The sequence below is a fragment of the Procambarus clarkii genome, chromosome 6 (genome assembly GCF_040958095.1).
Source record: "Procambarus clarkii isolate CNS0578487 chromosome 6, FALCON_Pclarkii_2.0, whole genome shotgun sequence".
NCBI lineage: Eukaryota > Metazoa > Arthropoda > Malacostraca > Decapoda > Cambaridae > Procambarus > Procambarus clarkii.
Genome location: NC_091155.1, coordinates 53,197,013 through 53,216,096, shown reverse-complemented (window position 1 = coordinate 53,216,096; position 19,084 = coordinate 53,197,013). Strand labels below are relative to the sequence as shown.

The 19,084-nt window shown below is 50.2% G+C and overlaps 1 protein-coding gene across 1 annotated transcript in view; it reads left to right on the top strand.

Moving 5' to 3' along the window:
• The first annotated feature begins 556 nt into the window (after window positions 1-556).
• Window positions 557-19,084, top strand: part of LOC123754184 (sulfotransferase 1A1) — a 157,867-nt gene continuing 139,339 nt past the window's right edge. Inside the window, exon 1 of the mRNA XM_069312041.1 lies at window positions 557-604. The gene's annotated coding sequence lies outside the window, so the exon portion shown is untranslated. The remainder of the gene's footprint in view (window positions 605-19,084) is intronic.

Below are 19,084 nucleotides of genomic sequence, written 5' to 3'. Positions count from 1 at the left end.
CCTCTACACCAGTCTTACCAACCCCTACACCAGCCTTATCATCCCTCTACATCAGTCTTACCAACCATTACATCAGGTGTAGCGGGTTGTAGGTGTAGGGGTTGGCAACAGGTGTAGGGGTTGGCAAGACTGGTGTAGAGGGTTTGTAAGACTGGTGTAGGGGGTTGGTAAAACTTGGGGAGGGGTTGGTAAGACTGGTGGAGGGGTTGGTATTACTGGTGGAGGGGGTTGGCAAGACTGGTGGAGGGGTTGGTAAGACTGGTGGAGGGGTTGGTTAGACTGGTGGAGGGGTTGGTTAGACTGGTGAAGGGGTTGGTAAAACTGGTGGTGTGGTTGATAAGACTGGTGGAGGTGTTGGTAGGACTGGTGGAGGAGTTGGTTAGACTGGTGGAGTGGTTGGTAAGACTGGTGGAGGGGTTGGTAAGACTGGTGTATGGGTTGGTAAGACTTGTGAAGGTGTTTGCAAGATCAGTGGTGTGGGGGGTCGGGGGGTTGGGTGAGAACCTCACACTTCGTGAGGAAACATTTATGTCTGGTCACTTGTTGTGAGAGGTTGTGTTCCCTCGTCTCCCTTGACAGTCACCTGGTGCCGCAGTCTTCCAAGGTAACTTATCGTTACTTTATGTATTTATTATTAAGTAGCAGTACCCACCACTCATTGCTGTGGCTCAGTCTGGGTATGTGGAAAAGAAAGAAAAAGAGAAAGCACACGTTTCTAATATATTTAATTTTACAATGCTTGTGGGTATACAATATGTGTTGTTGTCATTGTCTGTGGTGATATAGAGATTGTCTGGTTTGCCGACTCTAAAACACGCAAAATATAATTGTCCATGGGAGAAGCAATCCGTGTCTAGATATAAACTGCACAATTCTATAGATTGGCCCTGAGCTTTGTTGATGGTGAGTGCAAACGCCAACGAATTTGAAATTACAATCATTTAAAGTGAAATGGCATATCTGTTGGAATCATAGTAATGTGAGGAATGACAGTCTTCACCTTTGAAAGGTCCTGTCAAAATTGTTGCTTCTACGATGTCGCTTACTAATTTTTTTACTGCATGCTGCGTAGCGTTGCAAAGTTTTGGCTGGATGATATTTCGCAACATGATAATTGGCACGCCGATTTCCAATAGCCGTACGTGTGATGGTATCCATGGCAGATCGAGTGAATTTAAAAATTCTGTTGGATAATTAACTGCTTCATCTGCTTCCTCAACAGTTCCGACGGACTTGTATGTGCCTGCCTCGCTCTGAATGTTAGACTGAATAATAGTGTTAAGTTCGTGTGCCGGATGCTTTGGAAATGTTGCACGTGTGAGTTTTAATGAATTGCATGTTCAATGGCAATTTCAAAGCCGAGGTAGCAGTTCTTCCACCTGGTAGCAATGTCACAGCTATTCCGGCCGATGCAAGAGCTAAGGTTAGGCCATTTTGGGATCGAAATGCTGCCAGAATCAAGCTAATTAAGAAGGTTTTGCCAGTTCTTCCTGGTGAATCTAAGAAAATTTCTCCAAGCCCGTTATTGACAGTTTGAACTATTTGATTGTAAATGCCTTTTCGCTCAAGCATTAGATTAGGAATATTTGATTGCACATACGACAACAGATCACCCGTGTTGTAACTTTATTCACGACGCAATTCTACATCGAACGAAGCAGCAGCAGATCGATTCGGTGATGGCATTTCCAATTGTTTGAGGACTTTGTTCGCGATTTCTAAACATAAGTTTTCAATCATTATCAACGCTTCGTTGTATATTTCTGTTGTGAAATCCATGTTCATATTTGAATTTTCCTTGCGTATTCGACGGGCAATATCTTCAGCATGTGCGATTTATATTTCTCCCATAACTCTGTTGGAGATGAAGGAGAGCCAGTGGTCAATATGATTGCAAACAATGCACGAATTTCATTTGGATGTCACATGTTAGACGCGTCACTAATGCACACATCCTAGTCTCGGTCTTTCTCCAATTAATTCAGAGGTTGACATGCACTAAGGAAAGTGGCATGTGTAACGCCGTTGACAAATCTCAATTGCTGGAAGACGTTGATCCAGGCACATTTACCAACTGCATGCGAAGACAGAAGCATTCATCTTGATTGGGATGCACGGTGGATGTCTGCCTATCGTAGTTTATTTCATATGCCAGGTTGTCCGTCGACTCGCTCTCCTCGTTTGCGTCGTTCAAATGATTTTCAACTGGCATTCCACGTGTAATACATAGGCACTTCCGAATACAGCAGTGTTTTTGCTAACGCGTCATTTGACATAACGTGAAGAGAGCAGTTAACGTTGTAGCCGGTGGATTCATAGCTGTTTGATGCACATTTGCAGCTGTGAAATGAACGTGTTTTTCATTTTCTTGTTTTCAAAACAAAACCAAAAAATGCTAACGAAATATTTAAATTCAAACATAGATCAATCGACAGCTTAATTTTACCACTAATTGCACTAAAAAAATAAGAAGAACAGTTAAAAACACGAAATGAAGAAAATGAAAAAAAAATAAACAAATAAACTATACTCACGAAGTAAGCACTATGGTAAAAAACGCAGCTCAATTGCAACGCAATGTCACACAAAATAATTAAATCCAAATGAAAATAAATCAAAATCTATGAAAAATCTATTTATCAATGCAATTTGGAACATTGAAATGTAATCGTAACGTATTTTGAATAGTGTGTGTTGGTCTTACGTGCAACAGATGGCAATGTTTTTTCAAAAAAGCATGTTTTTACCTGTCACAGCTGTGGCATCTAAATAGTAGGTATATAAAAACATGCACGTATTCGAATGCAACGTTGTGTCAAAATTTCAAAGCAATCGATAAAGAGGTTTCGAAGATTTCCCTCACATGAAAAACATAGTTTTTAAAAAAAGCATGTCTTTTTCTCGTCACAGACGTGAAATCTATATAAAATGTATATAAAACCCCGCTCAGATGCGAATGGAACATTGTGTGAAAATTTCAAAGTAATCGACGAAGAACTTTCGGAGATTAGCGATTTTGAACAAACGAATATTTCCATTTTTATTTATATAGATAACATCTGCCATATATTTTGTGACCTCTCTAAGATTTACTGTCAGAATAAAGATTACTTAAGAATTCTTCCGAGTTTGCATTTTTTTGTTAATGTTTGTCCTGAAATGACGCAGTTTATGAAGCAACACCAAATATTAACTGAACATTCGGAGGACACGCTGAGGGGAACATGTTATTTTTACTGAACTAAACGCTCGCTTGATAGACTACTCACCTTGTGGCTACCTTTTGGAAGTTTCGGGGATCAACGGCCTCGCGGCCTAGTCTCCAGCTAGGCCTCCCAGTTAGTCGCCTGGTCAACCAGGCTGTTGGACGCGACTGCTCGCAGATTGACGTAGGAATCACAGCCTGGTTGATCAGGTATTCCTTAGAGGTGTTTGTCGAGTTCTCTCTCTTTTAACACTGTGAGGGGCAGCCAGTTATGCCCTTTATGTGTAGAGGGAACGTGTTGAAAAGTCTTGGCACTTAATGTTGATAGTTCTCTCTCTGCGTACATATTACATCAGTGCTTCTCATTGGGCCTATTCTGCACATCCTGCCATGCCTCCTGGTCTCATGTGGTGTTATTTATGTGTTCAGACTTGAAACCAGTCCCTCTAAAGTCTTCCACCTGTAGATTATTATTCATGTCTCTCGCCTACGCTCTAGACAAAACACATTTACAAATTTTAATCGGTTCCAATAATTAAGATGACTTATATTGTGGATAAGAGCGGTAAATGATTTTTACTATCTAGTTAATTATGATAATACTATCATATTATTATCTATGACCCATTAAAAGACAAGTATCTCTCCGTGTACCAGGGATAGTGGTCAACATGTGCAAAGGTTACTGACTACCATGTGCCAGGGGTACTGAGTACCGTGTGCCAGGGGTACTGGGTATCGTGTGCCAGGGGTACTGAGCACCGTGTGCCAGGAGTACTGGGTACCGTGTGCCAGGGGTACTGAGTACCGTGTGCCAGGAGTACTGGGTACCGTGTGCCAGGGATACTGACCACCGAGTGCCTGGGACACTAACCACCGTGTGCCAGTAATACTGACCACCGTGTGCCAGGGACACTGACCATAGTGTGCCAGCGATACTGACCACCGTGTGCCAGGGATAATGACCACCATGTGCCAGGGATACTGAACACCGTGTGCCAGGGACACTGACCATAGTGTGAAGCGATACTGACCACCGTGTGCCAGGGACACTGACCATAGTGTGAAGCGATACTGACCACCGTGTGCCAGGGATACTGACCACAGTGTGCCAAGGATACTGACCACCGTGTGCCAGGGATACTGATCACTATCTGCCAGGAATACTGACCCCCGTGTGCCAGGGACACTGACCACAGTGTGCCAAGGATACTGACAACCATCTGCCAGGAATACTGACCACCGTTTGCCAGGGACACTGACCATAGTGTGCCAGCGATACTGACCATCGTGTGCCACGGATAATGACCACCACGTTCCAGGGATACTGACCACTGTGTGCCAGGGATACTGACCACCGTGTGCCAGGGGTTACTGACCACCATCTGGCAGGAATACTGACCACCGTGTGCCAGGGATAATGACCACCGTGTGCCAGGGATACTGACCACGGTGTACCAGGGATACTGACCACAGTGTACCAGGGATACTGACTACCTTGTTCCAGGAATAGTGACTACCGTGTCCCAGCGATACCGACCACCGTGTGCCAAGGATACTGACCACCGTGTACCAAGGACACTGACCACTGTCTGCCAGGGATACTGATCACAGTGTATCAGGGATACTGAGCACCGTGTGCCAATGATACTGACCACCGTGTGCCAGGGATACTGACCACCTTGTGCCAGGGATACTTACAACCGTGTACCAGGGATACTGACCACCGTGTGCCAGGGATATTGACCACACTGTACCAGGGATACTGACCACCATGTGCCAGGAATACTGACCACCGAGTGCCAGGGATATTAACCACTGTGTGCCAGGGATACTGACCACCGTGTGCCAGGGATACTGACCAACGTGTGCCAGGGATACTGAGTACCATGTGCCAAGGGTACTGGGTACCGTGTGCCAGACGTACTGGCTACCGTGTGCTAGGGATACCGAGTACCGTGTGCCAGGGTACTGGGTACCGTGTACAAAGAGTACTGGATACCGTGTGCCAGGAGTACTGTTTACTGTGTGCAAGGAGTACTGTGTACCGTGTGCAAGGAGTACTTGGTACCGTGCCAGGTGTACTGAGTACCTAGTGCCAGGAATACTGACCACAGTGTGCCAGGGATACTGACCACCGTGTGCCAAAGATACTGACCACCGTGTCCAGAGGTACTGAATGTCGTGTGCCAGGGGTACTGAGTACCGTGTGCCAGGGGTACTGAGTATCGTGTGCTAGGGGCACTGAGTATCGTGGGACAGGGGCACTTGGTACCGTGTGACAGGGGTACTGAGTACCGTGTGCCAGGGGTACTGAGTACCGTGTGACAGGGGTACTGAGTTCCGTGTGCCAGGGGTACTGTTTTCTGTGTGCCAGGGGTACAAGGTACCATGTGCGAAGGGTACTGGCTACCGTGTGCCAGGGGTACTGGCTACCGTGTGCCAAGGGTACGTGCTACCGTGTGCCAGGTGTATTGGGTACTGTGTGCCAGGTGTGCTAAGTACCGTGTGCCAGGAGTACTGGGTACCGTGTGCAAGGAGTACTGGGTACCGTGTGCAAGGAGTACTGGGTACCGTGTGCTAGGGATACTGAGTATCGAGTGCCAGGGATACTGAGTACAGTTTGCCAGGGATACTGAGTACCGTGTGCCAGGGATACTGAGTACCGTATGTCAGGGATACTGAGTACCGTGTGCAAGGGATACTGAGTACAGTTTGCCAGGGATACTGAGTACCGTGTGCCAGGGATACTGAGTACCGTGTGCCAGGGATACTGAGTACAGTGTACCAGGGATACTGAGTAAAGTGTGCAAGGAATACTTAGAACAATGTGCCAGGAATACTAAGTACCAAGTGCCAGGAATACTGACCACCGTGTGCCAGGGATACTGACCACCGTGGGCCAGGGACATTGACCACCGTGGGCCAGGGATACTGACCACCGTGGGCCAGGGATACTGACCAACGTGTGCCTGGGATACTGACCACCGTGTGCCTGGGATACTGACAACTGTGTGCCAGGGATACTTACCACAGTGTACAAGGGATACTGACCACCTTGTGCCAGGGATACTGTCCACAGTGTACAAGGGATACTGACCACCGTGTGCCAGGGATAGTGACTACCGTGTGTCAGGAATAGTGACCTCAATCTTCTAGGGATTCGGGCTACCCTTGTGCCTTGGATACTGACCACCTTGAACCAGGGATACTGACCACCGTGTGCCAGGGATAATGACCACCGTGTGCCTGGGATACTGAACACCGTGTGCCAGGGATACTGATCATAGAGTGCCAGGGACACAGACCACCGTGCGCCAGGGATACTGACCAACGTGGGCTAGAGATACTGACCACCGTGCCCCAGGGATACTGACCACCCTTGTGCCAGGGATACTGACTACCTTGAACCAGGGATACTGACCACCGTGTGCCAGGGATACTGAACACCGTGTACCAGGGATACTGACCACCGTGGGCCAGTGATACTGACCACCGTGGGCCAAGGATACTGACCACCGTGTGCCTTGGATACTGACCACAGTGTACCTGGGATACTGACCACCGGGTGCCCGTGATACTGACCACCGTGTGCCTGGGAAACTGACCACAATGTGCCAAGGATACTTAACACAGTGTACCAGGGATACTGACCACCTTGTGCCAGGGTTACTGACTACCGTTTGCCAGGGATACTGACCACCGTGTGCCAGTGATACTGACCACCGTGTGCCAGGAATACTGACCACCGTGAGCCAGGGATACTAGCCTCCGTGTACCAGGAATACTGACAACCGTCATCCAGGGATACTGACCACTGTGTGCCAGGTATACTGACCACTGTGTGCCAGGAATGCTGACCACCGTGGGCCAGGGATACTGAACACCGTTTGCCAGGGATACTGACCACCGTGTGCCAGGGATACTGACCACCGTGTGCCAGTGATACTGACCACCGTCTGCCGGGATACTGACAACCGTGGGCCAGGGATACTGACCATAGTGTGACATGGATACTTACCACAGTGTAACAGGGATACTTATCACCGTGTGCCAGAGATACTGACCACCGTGTGCAAGGGATACTTACCACAGTGTTCCAGGGACACTGACCATTGTGTGCAAGGGATACTGATCACCGTGTGCCAGGGATACTGACCAACGTCTGCCGGGATACTGACAACCGTGGGTCAGGAATACTGACCATAGTGTGACATGGATACTTACCACAGTGTAACAGGGATACTTATCACAGTGTGCCAGAGATACTGACCACCGTGTGCAAGGGATACTTACCAAAGTGTTCCAGGGATACTGACCATTGTGTGCCAGGGATACTGATCACCGTGTGCCAGTGATACTGACCACCGTCTGCCGGGATACTGACAACCGTGGGCCAGGGATACTGACAATAGTGTGACATGGATACTGACCATAGTGTGACATGGATACTTACCACAGTGTAACAGGGATACTTATCATCGTGTGCCAGAGATACTGACCACCGTGTGCAAAGGATACTTACCACAGTGTTCCTTGGATACTGACCACCGTGGGCCAGGGATACTGACCACCGTGGGCCAGTGATACTGACCACCGTGGACCAGTGATACTGACCACCGTGGGCCAGTGATACTGACCACCAGGGGCCAGGGATACTGACCACCGTGTGCCTGGGATACTGACCGCCGTGTGCCTGGGATACTGACAACCGTGTGCCAGTCATACTTACCACAGTGTACCAGGGATACTGACCACCTTGTGCCAGGGATACTGTCCACAGTGTACCAGGGATACTGACCCCTGTGTACCAGGGATACATATCACAGTTTACCACGGATACTGACCACCGTGTGCAAGGGATACTGACCACAGTGGGCCAGGGATACTGACCACCGTGTGCCAGGGACACTGACCACCGTGTGACAGGGATACTGACCACCGTGTGCCAGGGATACTGACCAACGTGGGCCAGAGATACTGACCACCTTGTGCCAGGGATACTGTCCACAGTGTACAAGGGATACTGACCACCGTGTGCCAGGGATACTGACTACCGTGTGCCAGGAATAGTGACCTCAATCTTCTAGGGATTCGGGCTACCCTTGTGACATGGATACTGACCACCTTGAACCAGGGATACTGACCACCGTGTGCCAGGGATAATGACCACCGTGTGCCTGGGATAATGACCACCTTGAACCTGGGATACTGACCACCGATTGCCAGGAATAATGACCAACATGTGCCTTGGATACTGAACACCGTGTGCCAGGGATACTGATCATAGAGTGCCAGGGACACTGACCACCGTGTGACAGGGATACTGACCACCGAGTGCCAGGGATACTGACCAACGTGGGCTAGAGATACTGACCACCGTGTCCAAGGGATACTGACCACCTTTGTGCCAGGGATACTGACCACCGAGTGCCAGGGATACTGACCACCGTGTGCCAGGGGTACTGACCACCGTGGGCCAGGGATACTGACCACCGTGGGCCAGTGATACTGACCACCGTGGGACATGGATACTGACCACCATGTGCCAGGGATACTGACCACCGTGTGCCAGGGATACTGACCACCGTGTGCCTGAGATACTGACCACCGTGTGCTAGTGATACTTACAACAGTGTACCAGGGATACTGACCACCTTGTGCGAGGGATACTGACCACCGTGTCCCAGGGATACTGACCATTGTGTGCCAAAGATACTGACCACTGTGTGGCAGGGATTCTGACCACCGTGTGACAAAGGATACTGACCACCGTGTGCCAGGGATTCTGACCACCGTGTGCCAGAGATACTGATCATAGTGTGCCAGGGATACTGACCACGGTGTACCAGAGATACAGACCACAGTGCACCAGGGATACTGACCACCGGGTGCAAGCGACACTTTCCACAGTGCACCAGTGATACTGACTTCTGTGCCATTGATACTGACCACAGTGTACAAGAGATACTGAACACAGTGTACCAGGGATACTGACCACTGCGGGCCAGGGATACTTACCAGTGTACCAGGGATACTGACCACCTTGTGCCAAGGATACTGACTGCCGTGGGCAGGGATACTGACCACCATGTGCCAAGGATACTGACCACCGTGTGCCAGGGAGACTGACCACCGTGGGCCAGTGATACTGACCACCGTGGGCCAGGGATACTGACCTTCGAGTGTCTGAGATACTGACAATAGTGTACCTGGGATACTGACCACCTGCTGCCAGGGATACTTACCACAGTGTACCAGGGATACTGACCACCTTGTGCAAGGTATACTGACTACCGTGTGCCAGGGATACTGGCCTCCGTGTGCCAGTGATACTGACCACCGTGTGCCAGGAATACAGACCACCGTGAGCCAAGGATACTGACCACCGTGAGCCAGGGATACTGACCACCGTATGCCAGGAATACTGACAATCGTCATTCAGGGATACAGATCACTGTGTGCCAGGGATAATAACCTCCGTGGGCAAGAGATACTGACCACCGTTTACCAGGGATACTGACCACCGTGTGCCAGGGATACTGACCACCGTGTGCTAGTGATATTGACCACCATGAGATAAGGATACTGACCACAGTGTGCCAGGGATACTTACCACATTGTACCAGGGATACTAACCACCGTGTGCCAGGGATACTGACCACCTTGTGCAAGGTATACTGACTACCGTGTGCCAGGAATACTGACCACCGTGTGCCAGGAATACTGACAACCGTCAGCCAGGGATACTGACAACCGTGTGCCAAAAATACTGACCACCGTGAGCCAGGGATTCGGGTCACAGTGTGCCAGGGATACTGACCACTGTGTGACAGGGATACTGACCACCGTCGGCCAGATATACTGACCAGCGTTTGCCAGGGATATTGACCACCGTGTGCCAGGGATACTGACCGCCGTGTGCCAGTGATACTGACCACTGTGTGCGGGGATACTGACCAATGTGGGGCAGGGATACTGACCATAGTGTGCCAGGGATACTTACCACAGTGTACCAGGGATACTTACCACAGTGTACCAGGGATACTGACCATCGTGTGCCAGGGATACTGACCATCGTGTGCCAGGGATACTGACCATCGTGTGCCAGATATAATGACCACCGTGTGCCTGTAATACTGACCACCGTTAGCCAGGGATACTGACAACCGTCAGCCAGGGATACTGACCACCGTGTGCCAGAAATACTGACCACCGTGAGCCAGGGATTCGGGTCACAGTGTGCCAGGGATACTGACTACTGTGTGCCAGGGATACTGGCCACCGTGTGCCTGGGATACTGACCACAGTGTACCAGGGATACTGACCACCGTGTGCCAGAAATACTGACCACCGTGAGCCAGGGATTCGGGTCACAGTGTGCCGGGGATACTGACCACTGTGTGCCAGGGATACTGGCCACCGTGTGCCTGGGATACTGACCACTGTGTGCCATGGATACTGGCCACCGTGTGCCTGGGATACTGACCACAGTGTACCAGGGATACTGACCACCGTGTGCCAGGGATTCTGACCAACGTGTGCCAGGTATACTTACCACAGTGTACCAGGAAATACTGACCACCTTGAGACCACGATACTGACTACCGTGTGACAGGGATACTGACCACAGTGTGCTTGGGATATTGACCACCGTGTGCCAGGGATACTGACCACAGTGTACCAGGGATACTGGCCACCGTGTGCCAGGGATACTGATCACAGTGTACCAGGGATACTGACTACCGTGTGCCAGGGATACTGACAACTGTGTGCCAGGGATACTGAGCACCGTGTGCCAGGGATACTGACCACCGTGTGCCAGGGATTCTGACCACCGTGTGATAGGGATACTGATCACAGTGTTCCAGGGATACTGAAAACAGCATACTAGGGACACTGACCACAGTGTACCAGAAATACTGACCACAGTGTACCAGGGATACTGAACACCGTGTGCCAGGGATACTGATCACCGTGTGCCGGGGATACTGACCACAGTGTACCAAGGATACTGACTACCGTGTGCCAGGGATACTGAACACCATGTGCCATGTGCCAGGGATTCTGACCACAGTGTACCAGGGATACTGGTCACCGTGTGCCAAGGATACTGACCACCGTGGGCCAGGGATACAGACCACTGTGTGACAGGGATACTGACCACCATTTAGGAAGTTATATTGAACACCTTGTGCCAGGGATACTGAGCACCGTAAGCCAGGGATACTGACCACCGTGTGCCAAGGATACTGACCACGGTGTACCAGGGATACTGACCACAGTGTACCAGGGATACTGACCATCGTGTGCCAAAGATACTTACCACAGTGTACCAGGAATACTGACCACAGTGTGCCGTTCATACTGTCCACAGTGTACCAGACATACTAAACACAGTGTACCAGAGATACTGTCCACCGTGTGCCAGGGATACTTACCACAGTATACCAGGGATACTGACCACCTTGTGCCAGGGATACTGACTACCGTGTGCCATGGATACTGACCACCATGTGCCAGGAAAACTGACCACCGTAGGCCAGTGATACTGACCACCGTGGGAAAGGGATACTGACCACCGTGTGCCTGGGATACTGACCACAGTGTACCATCGATACTGACCACCGTGTGCCAGGGATACTGACCAACATGTGCCTTGGATACTGACCACCGTGTGCCAGGGACACTGACAACCGTGTGCCAGGAATACTGACCACAGTGTACCAGGGATACTGACCACCGTTGGGGAGCCGGTCGGCCGAGCGGCCAGCACGCTCGGATTGTGATCCTGTGGTCCCGGGTTCGATCCCGGGCGCCGGCGAGAAACAACGGGCAGAGTTTCTTTCATCCTATGCCCCTGTCCCCTAGCAGTAAAAGAGGTACCTGGGTGTTAGTCAACTGTCACGGGCTGCTTCCTGATGGTGGAAGCCTTGTCGAGGACCGGGCCGCGGGGACACTAAAGCCCCGAAATCATCAACCTCAAGATAACCGTGTGCCAGGGATACTGACCACAGTGTAACAGGGATACTGACCACCATGTGCCATGGATACTGACCACAGTGTAACAGGGATACTGACCACCGTGTGCCAGGGATACTGATCACAGTGTACCAAAGGATACGGACCACCGTGTGCCAGGGATACTGACCACCGTGTGCCAGGGATACTGACCACCGTGTACCAGGTATACTGACTACCGTGTGTTAGGAATACTGACCACCGTGTGCCAGGTAAACTGACCACCTTGTGCCAGGGATACTGACCACCATGTGCCAGGTAAACTAACCACCTTGTGCCAGGGATACTGACAACTGTGTGCCAGGGATACTGACCATCGTGTGCCAGGGATACTGTCCACCGTGTGCCATTGATACTGATCACAGTGTACCAGGGATACTGACCACCGTGTGCCAGGGATACTGACAACTTTGTGCCAGGGATACTGACCATCGAGTGCCAGGGATACTTACCACCGTTTGCCAGGGATACTTACCACAGTGTACCAGGGATACTGACCACCGTGTGCCAGGGATACTGACCACCGTGTGCCAGGGATACTGACTACCGTGTGCCAGGGATACTGGCCACCGTGTGCCAGGGATACTGACCACCGTGTGCCAGGGATACTGACCACCGTATGCCAGGAATACTGACAATCGTCAGTCAGGGATACTGACCACTGTGTGCCAGGGATACTGACCACCGTGTGCAAGGGATACTGACCACCGTTTGCCAGGGTAACTGATCACAGGGATACTGACCACTGTGTGCCAGTGATACCACCGTCTGCCGGGATACTGACCACTGTGTGCAAGGTATACTGACTACCGTGGGCCTGGGATACTGACCATAGTGTGCCAGGGATACTTACCACAGTGTAACAGGGATACTGACCAGCGGGTGCCAGGGATACTGATCACCGTGTACCAGGGATACTGACCACCGTGTGCCAGCAGTACTGACCACCATGAGCCAGGGATACTGACCACCGTGTGCCAGGAATACTGACAACCGTCAGCCAGGGATACTGACCACCGTGGGCCAGGGATACTGACCACCGTTTGCCAGGGATACTGACCACCATGTGCCAGTGATACTGACCCCCGTGAGCTAGGGTTACTGACCACCGTGCGCCACAGATACTAAACACTGTGTGCCAGGGATACTGAGCACGGTGTACGAGGGATACTGACCACAGTGCACCAGGGATACTGACCACCGTGGGCCAGGGACACTTACCACATTGTACCAGGGATACTGACCACCGTGTGCCATTAATACTGACCACAGTGTACAAGAGATACTGAACACAGTGTACCAGGGATACTGACCTCCGTGTGCCTGGGATACTTACCACATTGTACCAGGGACACTGACCACCGTGTGCCAGGGATACTGACCACCGTGTGCCAGGGATACTGATCATCATTACCCAGGGATACTGACCACTGTGGGCCAGGGATACTGACCACCGTGTGCCTGGGATACTGAAAACAGTGTACCAGGAATACTGACCACAGTGTACTAGGGATACTGACCACAGTGTACCAGAGATACTGACCACAGTGTACCTGGGATACTGACCACAGTGTACCAGGGATACTGACCACCGTCTGCTAGGATACTTACCAGAGTGTACTAGGGATACTGACCACCTTGTGCCAGGGATACTGACCACCGAGTGCCAGGGATACTGACCACCGTGTGCCAGGGATACTGATCACAGTGTACTCTTGATAGTGACCACAGTGTACCAGGGATACTGACCACAGTGTACCACCGATACTGAACACAGTGTACCAGGGATACTGACCACCGTGTGTAAGGGATACTGACTACCGTGTGCCAAGGATACTGATCACAGTGTGCCAAGGATACTGGCAACTGTGTGCCAGGGATACTGACCATCGAGTGCCAGGGATACTTACCACCATGTGCCAGGGATACTGACCACAGTGTTTCAGGGATACTGAACACCGTGTGCCAGTAATACTGACCACCGTGTGCCAGGGATACTGACCACAGTTTACCAGGGATACTGACCTCAGTGTGCCACGAATACTGACAACTGTCAGCCAGGGATACTGACTACCGTGTGCCAGAAATACTGACCACCGCACATCGTGTGCCAGGGATACTGGTCACCGTGTGCCAGAGATACTGACCACCGTGGGCCAGGGATACTGACCACTGTGTGACAGGGATACTGACCACCATTTAGGCAGGGATACTGAACAGGAGCCGGTCGGACGAGCGCACAGCACGCTGGACTTGTGATCCTGTGGTAATGGGTTCGATCCCAGGCGCCGGCGAGAAACAATGGGCAGAGTTTCTTTCACCCTATGCCCCTGTTACCAAGCGGTAGAATAGGTACCTGGGTGTTAGTCAGCTGTCACGGGCTGCTTCCTGGGGGTGGAGGCCTGGTCGAGGAACAGGCAGCGGGGACACTAAAAGCCCCGAAATCCTCTCAAGATAACCTCAAGATTACCGTGAGCTAAGGATTCGGGTCACAGTGTGCCAGGGATACTGACCACCGTGTGCCAGGGATACTGACCACCATGTGCCTGGGATACTGACCACCGTGTGCCAGGGATACTGAAAACAGTGGACCAGGAAATACTGACCACCTTGAGCCAACGATACTGACTACCATGTGACAGGGATACTGACCACAGTGTGCTTGGGATTCTGACCGCCGTGTGCCAGGAATACTGACCACAGTGTACCAGGGATACTGACCACCGTGTGCCAGGGATACTGACAACTGTGTGCCAGGGATACTGAGCACCGTGTGCCAGGTATACTGACCACCGTATGCCAGGGATTCTGACCACCGTGTGCCAGGGATACTGTTCACAGTGTACCAGGAATACTGACCACAGTGTACTAGGGATACTGACCACAGTGTACCAGAGATACTGACCACAGTGTACCTGGGATACTGACAACAGTGTGCCAAGGATACTGATCACCGTGTGCCGGGGATACTGACCACAGTGTACCAGGGATACTGACCACCGAGTGCCAGGGATACTGAACACCGTGTGCCAGGGATTCTTACCACAGTGTACCAGAGATACTGACCACAGTGTACCAGGGATACTGACCATCGTGTGCTAGGGATACTGACCACCGTGTGCCAGGGATACTTACCACAGTGTACCAGGAATACTGAGCACCGTGTGCCGTTGATACTGTCCACAGTGTACCAGGGATACTGTAACACCGTGTGCCAGGGATACTTACCACAGTGTACCAGGGATACTGACCATCGTGGGCCAGTGATACTGACCACTGTGTGCCAGGGATACTGACCACCGTGTGCCTGGGATACTGACCACAGTTTACCATGGATACTGACCACCATGTGCCAGGGATACTGACCAACATGTGCCTTGGATACTGACCACCGTGTGCCAGGGATACTGACCACAGTGTACAAGAGATACTGACCACCGTGTGCCAGGGATACTGACCACCGTGTGCCAGGGATACTGACCACAGTGTACAAGAGATACTGACCACCGTGTACCAGAGATACTGACCACCATATGCCTGGGATACTGACCACCGTGTGCCAGAGATACTGACCACGGTGTTCCAGGGATACTGACCACCGTGTGCCAGGTATACTTACCACAGTGTATCAGGGATACTCACCACCTTGTGTCAGGGATACTGACTACCGTGGGCCAGGGATACTGACCAGTGTGTGCCAGGAATACTGACCACCGTGTGCCTTGGATACTGACCACCGTGTGCAAGGGATACTGACCACAGTGTACAAGAGATACTGACCACTGTGTGCCTTGGATACTGACCTCCGTGTGCCAGGGATACTGACCACAGTTTACCAGGGATACTGACCACAGTGTCCTAGGGATACTGACAACTAGGTGCCAGGGATACTGACGACCGTGTGCCAGGGATACTGATCACAGTGTACCAGGGATACTGACCACAGTTTACCAGGGATACTGACCACATTGTACCAGGGATTCTGACCACCGTGTGCCAGGGATACTGACCACCGTGTGCCAGGGATACTGACCACCGTGTGCCAGGGATACTGACCACCGTGTGCCAGGGATACTGACAACCGTGTGCCAGGGATATTTACCACTGTGTGCCAGGGATACTGACCACAGTGTCCCAGGGATACTGACCACTGTGTGCCAGGGATACTGACCACAGTGTACCAGGGATACTGACCACCGTTGGGGAGCGGGTCGGCCGAGCGGCCAGCACGCTCGGCTTGTGATCCTGTGGTCCCGGGTTCGATCCCGGGCGCCGGCGAGAAACAACGGGCAGAGTTTCTTTCACCCTATGCCCCTGTCGCCTAGCAGTAAAAGAGGTACCTGGGTGTTAGTCAACTGTCACGAGCTGCTTCCTGGGGGTGGAAGCCTTGTCGAGGACCGGGCCGCGGGGTCACTAAAGCATCGATATCTAAACCGATACACTAAACCGATATCATCTCAAGACAACCTCAAGATAACCGTGTGCCAGGGATACTGACCACAGTGTAACAGGGATACTGACCACCGTGTGCCAGGGATACTGATCACAGTGTACCCAAGGATACTGACCACCGTCTGCCAGGGATACTGACCACCGTGTACCAGGTATACTGACTACCGTGTGCTAGGAATACTGACTACCGTGTGCCAGGTAAACTGACCACCTTGTGCCAGGGATACTGACCACCGTGTGCCAGGGATACTGCCCACCGTGTGCCAGGGATACTGACCACCGTGTGCCAGGGATACTGACCACCGTCCCCCATTGATTCTGACCACCGTGTGCCAGGTATACTGACCACCGTGTGCCAGGGATACTGACCACCGTGCCCAAGGGATTTTGACCACCGTGTGCCAGGGATACTGACCACAGTGTGCCAGGGATAGTGGCCATAGTGGGGCAGGTGTTTCCCCCATAACAACGTTTTTGCTGCGGTTGATGAGGCCAGCTTATTGTCGCGGTGCAGTTGACCTTCAGAGCGCCAGCTGGCGGCCCTCACAGTGTTGGTGTGACTCCCCGTGTGAAGAATGGTCTCACTCTTATCATATTGTCCGCATATGATAAGAGTAAGAAAATATTTCATTATTTAATTACGTTATATCATGCTGAAATTATGTGATTTAATTTAATTTTATTCATAAATTTTTGTTAAGTTGATCATCAGCTATATGAAGTTTATATATGTTATTTAAACAATAAATTCAGGGAAAATTACATGATGGATCGTTGAAATTATCTACGTGGAATGTCAGTAATAAAATTTATATATTGTTATAATTTCAGTTGGTGGGACGGGGGTGTCCAGGGGGGAAACTTTTAATACTACGTCGAAATACGATGAGACGTATCTCCTTTCCTCAATTATCGTCCAAGCCCAATATGATAATTCTGCCCCCATTTTTTCTGATAATTACCTCATCTTGCGGCTGATGTGGCTTTATCATATCTCCTGATACAACAACTTGCATCCCGGACCCTGTGTCTCTATCATCACATCTCACTTTAGATATTTAAATTATTGTTGTTTGAAGCCCAAGTTTGGAGAGGCATGTTAGCTCCCGTCAACTTTCGATTAGCTTCTTTTGTAGATACTTATCAGTTATTGTTCATTGCTTGTTGTCCCTTGGAAGTTGTCGACATAAAGATTACCACCAATTTCAGTTATATAAGAGGGGGGGGGGTTGTTGACTTCATCAAGTGCGTGTCTAAAGTAGCTTCAAGCAGAAGCAGTAAAGAAGTGGTTCCAAACACTACCGAAGCAAACCTATATGTAACTAACTCGCTGTTGGGATCATTGGGATTCTTTGTCCATAGGAATTTAGTTTAATTTCTGTACTCCTTGGAGGCCCATCGTATGCCATGCTAATGTCGTCTGTATATGCATAAACTCCTATGCGGAATTTCAATAGCACATCATCTAGCCTTTGGGTTAGGCTAGGCTAGTTTGAAGGCCATTCAATTTATTCAATGAGACACTATTCGGTTTTCCCTTAGCAATGCAGTTAAAGACTATCCTCAATGGGGTTGTATCTGAAGGTTTCAATACTGTGTGAGGGTAAATAGTGTTCCTCCTTAGGCTCGTCGTTTTGCACGACTTCTGTGAATGTATTACTTAGTTGTTGTTAAATGATTTCATCGTAAAGTTGGAAGTTCTCAGGGTATCTCTGTAAGCATAACACCTTAGGCCTCAATAGGTTTTGTTCCATAAATCTATCAGTGGGCAGTTGTAGATGGTTTAAGCGCAATGGTAATCGAACCCAGTGCTGGTTTTCTCTGTAGATTACCGAGTCAAAATATTGCTGGAAAATCCAAGCATTATTAGGACTTTTTTGTTCAGGAACAATGCCTATGGTCCTATAATTTGTGTACAGAGAAATCGAGCTCATTCTCAGTCATGTCACTGAAAGTTTTGTGGTGACTGCTCTTGACCAAGTCACGCAACCATCACCGAATTTATTTGTTTAAGACTCAAAATAGGGCTATAAGTAGTTTGCCTTAGCAGCCTTTAGCTAGTTCATTCCCTGCAATTTAATTTGTGCAGTGATGTATTTATGATAGTAATCCTCACCTATAAATACACCTATGTCGGTGAGGTGATCGGATGTGATGTGTGGATCTGTCAATCCCCTATTCTTTGAGGAAAGAGGCATTAGCTCTGAGACAGTTTACATACCGGTCAGACGGAATTTTGTCTACCGCAATAGCTTGTACTGTTCGGATATAACCACCCAAACGTACAAGATATAAGTACGCACGAGTACGTACGTACGTAAAGACAAGTGTACGTACAAGTACGTACATTTGGTATGTTTGAGGTCCTGTATTGGTTAGGAGCCCCAAAATGTTCAATTGAACCTG